The 14,724-nt window shown below is 38.7% G+C and overlaps 1 pseudogene; it reads left to right on the top strand.

Annotated features, from left to right (window-relative positions):
- The first annotated feature begins 12,797 nt into the window (after positions 1–12,797).
- LOC109371510 (potassium voltage-gated channel subfamily S member 3-like) lies at positions 12,798–14,267 on the top strand (annotated as a pseudogene).
- The last annotated feature ends 457 nt before the right edge of the window (positions 14,268–14,724 follow it).

Raw genomic sequence — 14,724 nt, 5'->3', positions numbered from 1 at the left:
AAGCGAGTTCTTAACCATCGCGCCACTCGGCCGGCCCTCAGAAACATTTCTATATGAGTGGTTAACAAGGCTGAGTGTCAATTTCAATTTAAGTAAACCCTGAAATAAATCATGCTTGGGGGTCAGAGTTGCTAATACCATAGTGGTCTGGGGAGGGAGAGATGCCTATTTTTGAAGACAACACTTATGACATGGTTCTACAGAATTCTAGGAAATTAATAGGACTCTGAATAAAGGTTATAAGGGCAAATAAGATTGTTAAGCATCATATACCGGGTTTCACAAATGGGCCAGAATAATCTGATCTAAAAATTTTGTTCAAACTACAGTGTTTTTCTTTTAAATTCGAGGCAACATGCATAAGTGTGGAGATTTCAGATTAAGGTCCAGATTTGTAGCTTCTCTGGAAAGGCCTGGCAACACTGAACTGCAATCCTATGGAGTTGGGACCCCATTAGATGATGTCTCATCCCCTCAGCCCTCAGCGTACTTTGCCTGTACGCTCACTTTGTTACCTGCTTTGTGACTTGTGGGGCTTTGAATTTATGATGCCTGCTGTATTCCCCACACCTTTCATGGAGATTTATGATGGCATATTAAAGGCTCTGGTACTTAGTTCACTTTGTTTGGTCCAGCATTTCCAAAACTTGTTTGAAACCCATGAGCACAATGATTGCTGGCTTGCCCAGTACCATTCTGTGAAACAGTGTGTGAGGCATAGAGAAAGCAGGGATCACACAGAAGTAGAAATAGAACTTGATTTCTAATCCTAACTCTTACCAATACCACTGGATAACAATAGGGCAAATTGTCCTTTATGACTAATTTTTTATATATTTTAGAGATAATTATTTCCACACCTACATCAGCGTACGAGTATGATTGTGCATGAGTTCCAGAATAAGAATTGAATCTGGGAAAAGCCAGGGCCACAGAAACTATCTAACTCTTATTGATGAAATTTCTACTGATATATTTTTAAACTTCTCTTTTTTCCTTACGTATCAACAATAAAGAAAGAGAAAAAATATTTAAAACTTAAACATGCAATATTTCTTCCATATGCCTACCACATGAAAAAAGATTCTGGTGCCAAAATTACCCAGACCAGGCAACCCCTCTTATGCTTATCTTCATTTGTCATCACCAAAAATGTCAAGGCTCTTAAATTCTTTATATTTTGTGATTCTCTGTACTGACTTGCCTATGACTGATGCAACTCCCCTCTTTCCAAAATCTCTTTACTAGGTCTTTCCTATGTGGCCATTGCCCCACATTTAGCAAACCTATATAACTATATAACCTACTCAGACTACATGTAAGCATTATATTCATTTTCTTAACTGAATCCTAGCTCTTCCCTGAGGCCACTTCCCCTCCAGTACTCTAAAGTGTTTATTTTCCTACACATATGAAATTCAATTGACAGGATTATGTTCTCTTTGACCTTCATTGCCATTTTCAATCATTTCACTCTTCCATCTTCTTCTTTTAAACAAAACAAAAGCCAAAAACAGCAAAAACAAATTCCTGTTTTGTTACTAATTATACAATTATTTTATACCATATTCTCTACTTCCTGGTCACTGTCACCTACACCCTCTCTGCCACTCCCCTTCTTTTATTAAACACTTTGCTATTAGGCTCATGGTATTTTTTTTTAATTTCTTTCTTACAGGATCTCTGCCTTGATCTGGGTGAATCTCTTATGCACCTGGATCATCAATTTAACAACAAGGTCTCTCAGTTCTTTGACTAAACTCAATAATTTTTTCCTTCACTCCATGTGAGTCAATCACTTCCACAATTCTAACTTGGAACTTACCATCATTCACAACTGTTATAACAAAAAGAAATCATTAAAGTCTTTCCTCCTTTGACTTCAACCTTCTATCCTTTCAACTTGCTGCTTGAACTGCTTCCCTTATGGTCATACCTCTGGGTCATGGAGACTTCAAGTCTATTGATCCAGCTACTTTTTCCCATTCGTTCAGATCCTGCCTTTCGTCACTTACCTCCTTATCCAGCATAGATTTTGTAGCCCAACATTTCAATAATATCCAGCCAATTATTCTCAGTGTAAGTTTACACTCATGAACTTCAGCGTGTAAGACTGCAACACTACTCAATACCTTTACCATGTTTCTCTGGTTAGGTCACTATTTCAAAACTTTCTACTATCCTCACATCTCTGACTCCCTCTCCCATTTTGTGTTTATGCAGAAAGAGGTATAAGGTGTCAGATATTAGAGAATAGAAGATAGAAACTTTCAGGAGGAAATGTTCTCGTTTTCTCAACACAAAATCCACACATTTACTTACATCTTCAAACAGTTTATCACCTTTCTCCCCAATTAAGATAAAAGAGCTGCCTTTACTCTATTTAAGGCTAATTTCTCCACATTATTTATATTCATTGTCTCCATTTGTTTATCTCCCATTCACCCACTTCAATATAGCTTCCTGCTCCAACCCTTCATAAAAACAGATCTTGTTAATGTCATCACTGTTAATAAATAAAACAGATTTTACAGTTCACATTTTATTTGACCTCTAATTCATGCAGGATTTTTTTATTGTTAGTTTCAGGTGTACAGAACAATGCAATAGTTATCCTTTTCACCCTCACAAAGTAACAACCCCCTCCCCCATGTACTGCACTCCCACCCCCGATATCATGCTTATCTATTACAATTCCATTGATTCCATTCCCACTCTCTACTCCATGTCCCGTGATTATATGTATATATAATTATAGTTGACATACAATATTATTCAACATCAGCTTCAGAAATACAGTGCGGTGGTCAGACCTCTACACCGACTATGAAGTGGTCTCCCCAACAGGACATGAGTCCATCTGTCCCCCTAAGAAATATTTACAGAATTATTGATTATATTCCTCAGACTGTCTTTTTCTATCCCTAAGGCCATATTGTAATTACCAATTTGTATTGTCTCATCCCTTCCCCTTCTCCTTCATCCCCACCCCCTCCCCATGCAGGATTTTTTTATATGTGTGTGTGTGTTGTGTTGTGTTTTATGTGTGTGTGTGTGTGTGTGTGTGTGTTTATGTGTTTGTATGTTCCAAGAATTCGTGGTCTTGTAACACTGAAGAATGGAGACACGGACCAGAGAGGTAAAGTTTCAGCAAAGGACAGTTTATTAGAGCAGAAAATAACATCTGACAAAATGAGAGGGAGTCCCAACTGGGGTGCCCCTAGTTAGGGCCAAAGCTTTGGTTTTTATACCTTTTGTATGTCTGATGAGAAGGGCTGCCTAGTGCCTCTTGGCACTATTATCAGATTTACATTGTTGCTTGGCCTGGAGGAGGCATTTTCTTGATACTGTCTAATTTCCTTAGAGCTTTATCAGCTTAATCAATGTCTCTTCTCTGAGAGGAGTATGTTAGCGGAGACTGGCTTTGAAGAAAGGACTCCTGACAGTCTTATGTTATGATAAATAACCTCTTTGAAGATATGCATTCTACCTGGGAATCCCTGACTTGAGAAAAGAGGCCTTCCTCCTCCCCCACCTGGGCTTGTCACTGTGGTGGGTCCTGTGACATAAACCTGTCTGTTAGCTAACAAAATTATTTCCCTGGCTTTGTTATGGTTTCCACTGTGATTCCCTCTACCATGGCAATTTCCTGACTGCCTATAATTTTTCCTATCTCATAAGCAGTAATGTCACTGTTAAATGACACATCTCTTTTTGAAACACTCTTTTCCCTTACTGTCTACAATACAATACTTAGCTGTTATTTACTTGTCTGAATTACTGCCCATGCCTTCTCTATTCCTTTGCATGTTCATTCTCTTCTATTTAGCCATTACATGTTACATGTTAGATAATTGAGGTATATTCGTAGATCCCACTGGCTTCTCGTTCTATAATCTTTCTCTTGGTTTCAATTAACATGTATACCAATGAGTAAAAAAAAGAAGTATGTAACATATAATAGGTAGAGAGGGAGAAATGTAATAAGTCAAATATTGAATACATATTGTATTAAGTAATATATATATATATATATATATATATATATATGTTGTCTGAGAGTGGGCCCTTCTTGGCATAATGTCCAGGTCCTTGGTGTCTCAAGCAAAGAATTAAATGAGATACCAAGACAAAGTAGTGAAAAAGCAGTTTATTAGAAGATATAATACATTTCAAAGAATTAGATGTGGGCCTGAGCAGTAGAGAATGGCTCAAGGACCAATTATTAGAAGATAAATTACATTCCAAAGAGTTTGGAGCAGGCCACATACAAAGGTGAGGCTCAAAAGGCTCAAAAACGGAGGAAGAGGGGGACCCAGACTGCCCCAGACTTGGAGTTCTTATCCCTTTTTCTCTAGAATGGGCTGTTCCTCTCTGGGGGTGTGGGATCACTTGATTAGCTCATGTGATTGACAAGAGGCTATAGTGGAGAGGGGAGGTATTTTGGGCAGTGCATTCTGTGGGGCATGCAGAAATGCAGAGACCCAATGCCTGTTTCTAACTGCCTGCCTTTTTTTCCCCTTGAGAGACGTGATCCCCATAAAATCTCCATGAGAAGTTGAGAGACGGAAAGTCTTTTCTTCTGTATATGCTTCCTGCTGAGCAGGGCCTTAGAGGTGTCCCTGCCTATTGGGGGATTCATGAAACTCTACCCTATCTGATCTCAGGTGAGAGGAAGTGGTCTCAAGATCCACATGGAAGACCATGTTGGCCTCTTTGGTTGTGACTGACAATCTTGTTGGGGTATCATCTATATCCGCAAGGCCCCTGAATGAGAAAAACACAGATTTTAATTAATAAATCTGTTAGCTCTCATGAAGTCTGTGGCCATTCAGTTGCAAAGGGTCACTCAGGTGGCATCAATTGTCTGGGCCCAGAATTGTTTTGGAAAGAATCATTAGGCTTACTGGCCTGGGGGAATGTTAAAACCTATTTAGTCTCTAGGATGGGATTATCCAAAAATTAGGTCCGGAATGGCCTGGGGGATATTGGGAAGTCACAGGCATTTAAGTAGTTATCTGAAGCAAGGGTAGGAGATTTCTATGAACAATCTATTGTTTATGATTCAGAAACTAATTTACAAACAATCAAGAAGCAGGGGGATAGGAGACTTTAATGGTTCAGGCTAGGAGCAATCTTTAGTCTAGCATTCACAAACTGATTAGAAGAGAATCAATGCCAGGAGCTAAGGAACTAAGAAACTAGGGAGGAGACTTAACATTTCTATAGGAAAGAAAACTTAAGTTTTTCAGTGGGGGTGGGGGGGCTACTTGCCTGACCAGTAACAAATGTGTGTGTGTGTGTGTGTGTGCGCGCGTGCGCGCACACACACACACACACACACACACATACACATATATCAGACATCTGACATCTGTGATTCAAGCCAGTATATTCAACTACTTGTTCTATATCTTTCCTTAGTTACTTCAAAGTTACTTTAGACCAGCACTAAACATAACACACACACACACACACACACACACACACACACACACACACCTACCCCACCAAATACAGTCTTCTTCCAGGATCTCTTATTATCAAATGCATCCTTGACACCACTTCATGCCTACCTCATTGCTAATCCAGCACTAAGTCTCATGAATTTTACCTCCCAAATCTGTTATATTCATTCAATTCTCTCCATCTCCACTGTCGCCACATTAATGCAAGGCAGTATCTCTTGACTGAACTATGATAGCTTCCTAATTTTGTCTCATTGTATCTACTATCACCCCCTTCCTATCTGTTTCTAACAGCTGCCAAAATAATGTTAATGCAAATCTTATCCATGGTTCCTCTCTCAATTTAAAATCTTTCAATGTTTTCCCATTGCTCTTAGTATAAGATTAAAACGCTTTAACATGTTCAACAATCCTCTGTGTACTCTGGCCTTTGTCTATCCTTCAAGGCTTTCTTGCCATGCTCCCTCACAGCACAAGGCCTTTACACATGCTACCTCTTTTTTTCTGGAACATTTTATCCCATGCCTCTCAAAGTCATCCAGTAGTACTCAAGTCAAATCCCATTCTGGCACACTTTCCTTTTTCTTAGCATTAATCTTAGGTTATGATTGTTTATTTGTATGGTTATTATAGCCTGTATTTTCCCTCTAAAGTCCAGACTCTAAGCTCTATAAGGGCATATCTGTTTTTGTCCAACTTATATTCCCAGTGCCTAGTGAATAATTGTTGAATAAATAAATGCATAAATGGACACTTTCTCAAACCAACAGTGAAATTAGCCAAGTAAGAGTTTAGTTCTTTAGGCCACTCCTTTCCATATTTTCTTTTCTCCACAGTGGTACAATGTCCTTACTTTCTTTGGACAATCAGTGTTCTCAAAACTTTTCTCATAAATTTTTCTCTAGTTGTAAAATTTTAGTTTTCAGGAAGTGAGGTCATAAGCTCATTCATTGAAACTTGAAAGAGTGACAAACTTGGAAGGCTCAATAGTTTTCTCCTCCCAATGGAACTTACATTTTAAAAATGGATTAATGTAAGTGGGGTGGCAGATTGGAGGAAGGGGGTTGTCATTTCGAGGGATAAAAAGTATAACTATTGCACTGTGTTGTACAACTGAAACTAATTCTAAAAACTGTATTTCACAATAAAAATAATTAAAAAAAGAAAAAAAATTTTTAGGTAAAATAATACTAACTTTTCAAACTCAAAAAAAATAGATTAAGCCTTAGAATTAAAACAAAAAAAGTTCTATTGTGAGATTTCATCTGTCAGCTAAGTGCAAGGGATCTCTGAACTTATACCAGAAGATCTATTGAAGAAACAGTTTTTTCCTTACTCAATTATTGTGAAATCCATTTCATGTTCTTGGTATAAATTTAAGTTTATTTTGGATTCTTCTAGAACAGGGGTCAGCAAATTTTTGAGACCAAAAACCTGCCAAAGGTCAGCAAACTGTGGCTTGCGAGCCACATGTGGCTCTGAAGTAAAATTGAAAATGAAAATAAAACTATTATAGTTTCATTTATAAAATTTTTAAAGGATATTATTTACATAATGATGATTATGTGAAAATATATCTATGGCTCTCAAATAATTTTTAAATTGTTGTGAGGGACAGGATTGGCTCTTCCAGGAGTCTGCAATCTTTTGAGACGGAACATACCCAAAGAGCCGCATGTGGCTCACAAGCTGCAGTTTGCTGACCCCTGGTCTAGAAAATTGTTGATACCATTTTCTTACTGAGGGTTTTAGCCAAGTACCTGATTTTCTTTTTCTTTTTTTAATTGTGGAATTGGGGGGATGGGAACAGTGCTGGGGAATTGGGGGAAGGGGAACAGACAAGTTGCTGTCGTTCTGTTCTTCAGTCTAGTTGTGGAGGACGTTGCTTCACTGGCCCATGTTGGCACCATCATTGCGCTCTTCCTGGGCGAGGCAGATCAGTCACCGCCTTCTGGAAGGCCGCTCATGGCGGCTGCTGGCTGCTCATGCTGGCTGCTGGCTACACAAGGTAGTCCATGGCAACCCACTGCTTACAGGGGCTGCAGCCTACGCCCGTCGCCGGCGACTCACAGCAGCCCAGCTCCAGGTTGAGCTGTTGTTCAGCATCTTAGCTGTGGAGGGCAGTGTCACTGGCCCTCATATGTGGGATCCGAACCGAGGCCCTCTGGCGTCCCAAGCCAGTTCTTAACTATTGTGCCGCTCGGCTGGCCCAGTACCTGATTTTCTTTATGATATCTCAGAGCTGAGCATGACTTAAGTATTCTCCATTTCCACAGAATGTAATACATTTATTTTTATTTCCTAACTGCCTTGAGTAGTAATTATTGTTGAAGTGGTTATTGTCAAGGCAGTGTATAAATTACGTCAGTTGCTGTATAGATATTCAGACAGAGAGATAAAGATAATTGATTTTATCATACTTGTGTTATTGGCTAGGACAAATGATCATACCATGCTATCCCAAGGAAGAATAACTTCCCTTGAGAGCCATAGACCCAATGAAAGAAAGGCTTAGCACTGGAGCTAACAAATTTGCTCTGGCTTTGGTGAATTGTAGGAAGCTATACAATTTGTTTGTTGAAAAATCCAATCTATGCAATCATCTAGCAGAAGAAAGAAATCCACAAGTAGCTGAGAATCTGATTGATATGCAGCTGCATTAAAATGAGAGAAAATATAGAGCTGTTTGCCTATGGTTTCCTTCAGTTGCCACAGGGTAATAAAAGCAACATATTTTTAATTACTATTTCTTACTGCAATGTGGAAATATTAGCCTCCAGACACCCATTTAAAAACTTGAAACCAGATGGTGAGAAATATCCAGCTGAATTGAAGTAGAGGGAAGAACAATCTGAGTAAAGTGATTTGGAGACATCTGATGCATGGAAAGGAGGCCTATAAAAACTTCAAAAGAATGGAAGGGAAGGCAGAACTCAACTAGTAAAGCCTCTGAAAATGTGAGACATATTTCAGAAAATTATATCAAGTCAATAATGGCCAAGTTCACAATCCTATTTCAGGGAATGACTGAAAACCATAGGCTGTAATTTCTAGCATCAGATGTGAAATTGCACCTTTAAGTGAAAGTAATTTTGATACCTTAAATTTCTATGCTGTCTTTCTTCTCAAAGAGTTTTCACAAACTGAGGCTTAGAAGTACATTGAGTTGGTTGTTAGCAGAAACTTGCAAAGAGAAAAAAATGTCCTAAGCCATGTCCTCATTTTCCTTTCTCCTAGCTCAACTTCACAATCTTCAATCACACACCCTCTCACACTTGACCACTATATACCAAAAAAAACCCACAAAATATATGCCACTACACATATTAACATTTATTTTGGAGTAGAGGAACAAATAATTTTCAGAACTAACTCTATTTTGGGATCCCACTATATCCATTCATCTATCGAGTAAAAGTTTATTGAGCAGCTCTGTTTTTCCAGACCCTTAGAAGGCCCTACAGGATAAAAACATGAGCAAGATATACAAGACTCTTGCTCTTATGAAGCCCCCTACTTGTAGGGGATAAATGAAAGCAAACTAAAATCATAATACTGTGTGAAAGTGACAACCGGGAAAATACAGACTGTTACAGATATGGTTTATATCTGTTGGCACAACACAGTTACTGATATAATCCCTTTTTATCTTCAAAAATGTCCTTATTTAGATGTTACATCATATGATTATCTTTGCTATAGAGTCTAAGCCAGTCCTGGGAATTCAAAAGCACCCTCTCAAAGGAAACTATAATTAAAAGCCATACCTAAAGGATGAATAGGTGATGATAGCTGAACAAAAATGTGAGGAATGGTGCTCATGGCAAAGAATACAGACATGAAAAAGCCCAGAGAGAGGATTTGCTGGCACACTGAACAAAAGCAAGTATGGCTGAAATATTTCAAGAATGGGAGGGAGTGTGCAAGATGAAGAAGCAGATTAGGCAGAAATCAAAACCACCATTCTGTGCCTTGAACAAGCCATGCAAGCTCCAGCCTCAGTGCCTTTGCATCCTTTGTTTTCCCATCTCACACATGCCTCCTCCCAAAATCCACATGGCAGTAATCTCTCTCACACTTCATTGTATCCTATGCTCAAATGTTACTTAATCAGAGTGACCTTCTCTACCCTCCCAATCGAAAATAGCATCCCTTCCCGTGATTCTCTACCTCTTGATTTACTTCATTTCCCCTCATAACACTTATCGCTCATTACTTGATATATTATTTATCATCTCTTTTCTCCCAGTAGAAGAGAGGAACTTTATTTGTTCTTTTCATTGCTGTATCCCCAGTACCTAAAATTATTCCTCGCACATTGTGGATCTTCAATAAATATCTGATAAATGAAGACATGAAAATCACTTAGAAAAGTACCTGACAGATAATAAGGGCTCAAAACATGTTAGCTATTTTTATTATGAAGTATGGGTAGGGTAGAAGAAATCATAAAAATGATAAAAGAAAATGTGAAGTATTTGACTATTACAGTACCACCGAAAAGGAACTTGGGTTTGAGTCTCTACTTGAAACCTCCATAAAAGAAAGGACTTCACTACTTCTTAGGGCAGACTATACCAAGATTAGATCAAAGGTCTATTAATTCAAAGGTTTTCTCTTAGGTTGAGCTGAAATGCGCCTTTGTAACTTCTTTCATCTCATCCAACCTTCTTGAAAAACACAAAGCAAATTCCTTCTGGAGAGTTCAAGTGTGCTATTATATGTCTCTTTACTTTTAATCAGAGCAAAAAGACTCAATTTCTTGAATTGTAGATTATGAATTTCTGTTAGTCTTTAAAAATATTCAGACATATGATCTAATCCATAGGCTTCATTGGTTCCTGGGTATCATCATGAATGTAATTTATGACTTTATAAGAATTTTAATAACTGCATTTACTGAAGTAATGATGTAATTAATTGTACATGAGCATTGATTCATTTTCAAGTATTTTCTCTAAAATACATATGTTTTACTGGTTGAAGTTGTTGGTTTAGCTGATTAATACAGAATTCTATTTTTTATACTTGAAAAAAGACAAAACTAATCCCTTAATCAAATGCCTGCACTTAAACTTAGTATAGTAAATCCTTGGTGTTTGAGGATTTAAAATTCAAAGTTTCAGGTATCCACAGATGACCCAAATATTAATGGCACATAACAATCTGTAATTTTGTTGAGGCATGAGTTTTCCTGAGACATGAACTGCTTACCCTGTACGGTTAGCATATGGCACTGAGTCTCTTAGTTTGAGTGAGCCAAACTAATTCTCAAGCTTATATATCTTAACATGGCTTTGTTATTCCCTGCTGAAACTTGCATATATATTTTATGGGATTAAAATATGTGTTACAGTAATATTTGAAAATATGGGGGATACCCAGAGATTTAGTAGTTTTTTCTAGCAACTATTTCAGGTCTAATACACAGGTTTTAGACAGGTGGTCATAATACTCTACTGCCACCTGCTGACATCATGTTGTTCACTCAGCATAAGTTTATGATCCAGTCCCTTCCATTCCACTATACAAAGGATTCCTTTGCCAGTTTGGATGAGTTCAGGATCAACATTCATGCTCTATACATTCTCAAATTAGAATAAGGTGACCAGATTTTATGTGAATAATTCTAAGTGGAAAAACAAAATCAGAGGATACTCATACTGCTGGACCAGAGTTAAAAAAAAAAAGATAAAATTTTTTTAAAGCAAATTCAATTGATTAAGCCATGACTGAATAATCTTTGGAACATAATATTTTTTCATTTGAAATAATTATGGCATTGCAAATACACTCTGCATTTGGTTAAAACTAAAGTTTGAACATAATGCTTTAGAGAAACTGTTCTACGTTTTTTAGGATCCATTTTTTTTAATTTCTGTTTTATTTTTCCTAGCATTTTTATTTTGAAATGATTATAGTTTTGTAAAGAGTTACAAAGTTAGTAAAGAGAGGTCCTGAGTGCACTTCACCCAGTCCCACAGTGGTTACATCTTAAGTAATCATAATGTCAAAACCGAAATGACATTAATAACATGTAATTTTATCACATGTAATCACAACCAGAATCATGATACAGAACTAACTATCTTATCACCACAAAGATCCTTTGTGTTATGCCTTTATAGTTTCACACTTCCCCCCACACCACTCATTACCAGAGCTACCCCTAGCAACTACTACTCTGTTCTCCATCATTATAATTTTGTCATTTCAAGGATATTATATAAATGAAATCATACAGGATATGACATTTTGAGATTGCCCTTTTTTACATTCAGCATAATGTATTTGAGATTCACCCAAGTTGTTATATGTTATAAATAGCTTGTTCCTTTTTAATTGCTGAATAAAATTTCATGGTATGAATACACCAGTATGTGTAACCATTTACCCATTATAAGACATTTTGTTTGTTTCCAGTTTGGAGCTATTGCCAATAAAGCTTCTATAAACATATGCATATGATTTTTTATGTGTCTGAGAGTGCTCAGAGACAGGGTGCATTCTGTCTCTCCTTTGCCGATCCATAATGGTTTTACACAACCAAAAGGGTCAAAAGGGCTTAGCATCCACTAGTAACTTTGCTAAAAGAAAAATTTCAAATCAAAGTCCCAATTAAAGACTTTAGTTGTAGAAAATAATCTATGAAATGTAGGCCACCACTACTATCACCACCATCCTACCCTGATATGTACAAGGGCCTGTATCATTTGGGCCTTATATTTAGTGGTTATTTTTTTAAATGTCTTAGATGAAAACATCAACAGGGATGTATTAACAACTATTAACCAACCACTGCATAGGTCTTGGTATATCCTATACCAAAGAAGCCTGTCCAGTGATTCTATATTGACTAAATACAGTAAGGATTAAAGGTCATGTATTAAGTGAATACGTGTGAGAGGAAGATTTGGTGAACAGCAGCAACAACAAAGACATATTTTAAAATATGGGGTTATTGAGATGGACCGTGGTGGGCCACCCAGCTCTCCTCGTGGGTCCACGCGGGGAGACCTGATCCCTGCAGCGCGAGTGGGAGGCGTTGCAGAGCGGAGTGAGCCAGAGGCACTGGGACTCCTGCAGATGAGAGTGATTTCCCAGTGATTGCTTTGTAACACAGAGAACAGAATTCTTCTCTTCCTTTTGGCCACTAAATGCCTATGTACACCACACATTCCAGGGTTGAAGAAGGGTAGACCTTCTTGGATGATCATGGACGTTGTAAGGGGCAGGATGAGGGCAGAGTGTGTGACATCGACACCACAAAGGTGCAGCATGAGCTTCCTCTCTCCCTTCCCAGACAGCTCTCTGCCTCCTGTATCCACCATGGTGTTTGGTGAGTTTTTCTATCACCCTGGATAAGACGAGGAACTTGTCAACTTGAATGTGGGGGGCTTTAAGCAGTGTGTCGACCAAAGCACCCTCCTGCGGTTTCCTCACACCAGGCTCAGAAAGCTGCTCACCTGCCACTCAGAAGAGGCCATTCTGGAGCTGTGAGATGACTACAGTGTGGCCAACAGAGAGTACTATTTCTATCGGAACACTTCCTTTTCAGATATGTTTTGAATTTTTATTACATGGGGAAGCTGCATGTCATGGAGGAGCTGTGCATTTTCTCCTTCTGCCAGGAGATCGAGTACTGGGGCATCAATAAGCTCTTCATTGATTCCTGCTGCAGCAATTGCTACCAGAAATGCAAGAAGAACTACAAGAAGGACTGGAACCAGAAAAACCATGATGTGAGTATCAACTCCTCCTTTGAAGAGTTGTGTCTCTTTGAGAAGGAGCTGGAGAAGTTTGACAAGCTGCGATTTGGTCAGCTCTGGAAGGTCTGGATTCTAATGGAAAAGCCAGACTACTTACTGCCTATCCACCAAGTTCATCACCATCTTTTACTTGAGAATGGTGCTGGCTTCCATTGTGGCCATGTGTGTCCACAGCATGTCAGATTCCCAGAATGAGGATGGAGAGGTGAGTGGTCTGTGCTGGAAGGTGTGGAGATCGCTTTTATTGCTTAGTTCACCAGCGAGCTTGCCATACGGCTGGTGGCTGCTCCCTATCAAAATAAATTCTGGGAAAAACCCTCTGAATATCATTGATTCTGTCTCCATTATTTCGTTCTATGCCACATTGGCTGTCGACACCAAGGAGGAAGAGAGAAAAGACATTGAGCACATGGGCAAGGTGGTCCAGAGACTCAGGCTTATGAGGATTTTCCAAATTCTCAAGCTTGCCTGGCACTCAGTAAGACTTTGGTCTCTAGGTGCCACCCTGAGACACAGCTATCATGAAGTTAGGCTGCTGCTTCTCTTCCTATCTGTGGGCATTTCCATCTTTTCTGTGCTCATCTATTCTGTGGAGAAAGATGACCACACGTCTAACCTCACCAGCATCCCTACTTGCTGGTGGTGGGCCACCATCTGCATGATGACTGTGGGCTATGGAAACACCCACCCAGTCACCTTTGCCAGAAAACTTATCGCCAGCATATGCATCATGTGTGGCATCTTGGTGGTGGCCCTTCCTATCACCCTTATGTTCAACAAGTTTTCCAATTACTACCAGAAGCGAAAGGACATTGATATGGACCAGTGCAGTGAGGACCCACCAGAGAAGTGTCATGAGCTACCTTACTTTAACATTAGGGACATTTATGCACAGCAGATGCACTCCTCCGTTACCAGCCTGTCTTCTGTGGGAATTATGGGTGATCCTGATGGCACAGATGCCTCAAACTTCGAAGACAATGAGGATGTTTATAGCATGGCCTCCTTGGAGAACTGCACAGCAAAATGAATAAGGGTGTGTGTTCCTGTATCTTGTGTCCCTTCCCAATGTTAGGTTAACACAGCTTTATAAATTTTAATGGGTTTGTTAAAATCATTTAATTCTCAGGGTGTACCTTTCAGCCATAATTGTACATTCATTGCTCTGAAATGATAGAATTGTCTTTATTTTTCTCAGTGAGGTGAATTAAATGCCTTGTTCTGAAATTAATCTTTTTACAAGAGAGAGTTGTGATACTATTTTGGAGAAAAAGGTAAATGATATCAGGTGGGATTTGTTGCTATAGCTTATATCATCCTGTGTTTGTCATTTACTCACATTGAGTTAACTGTGAATTACTAACAAATAGAATCAAAGGCCCAGTTGACTGAGGACTGCATGAATGTAAGATCCACAAAATGAGACAATGCATGTAAATCCATGTTCACGATCTAGACATGAAAATTAGGAGTCTAATAAATGGCCT

This window comes from Hipposideros armiger, unplaced genomic scaffold (genome assembly GCF_001890085.2).
Source record: "Hipposideros armiger isolate ML-2016 unplaced genomic scaffold, ASM189008v1 scaffold_575, whole genome shotgun sequence".
Taxonomy (NCBI): Eukaryota; Metazoa; Chordata; class Mammalia; order Chiroptera; family Hipposideridae; genus Hipposideros; species Hipposideros armiger.
This window is presented reverse-complemented; position numbering and strand designations above follow the sequence as displayed.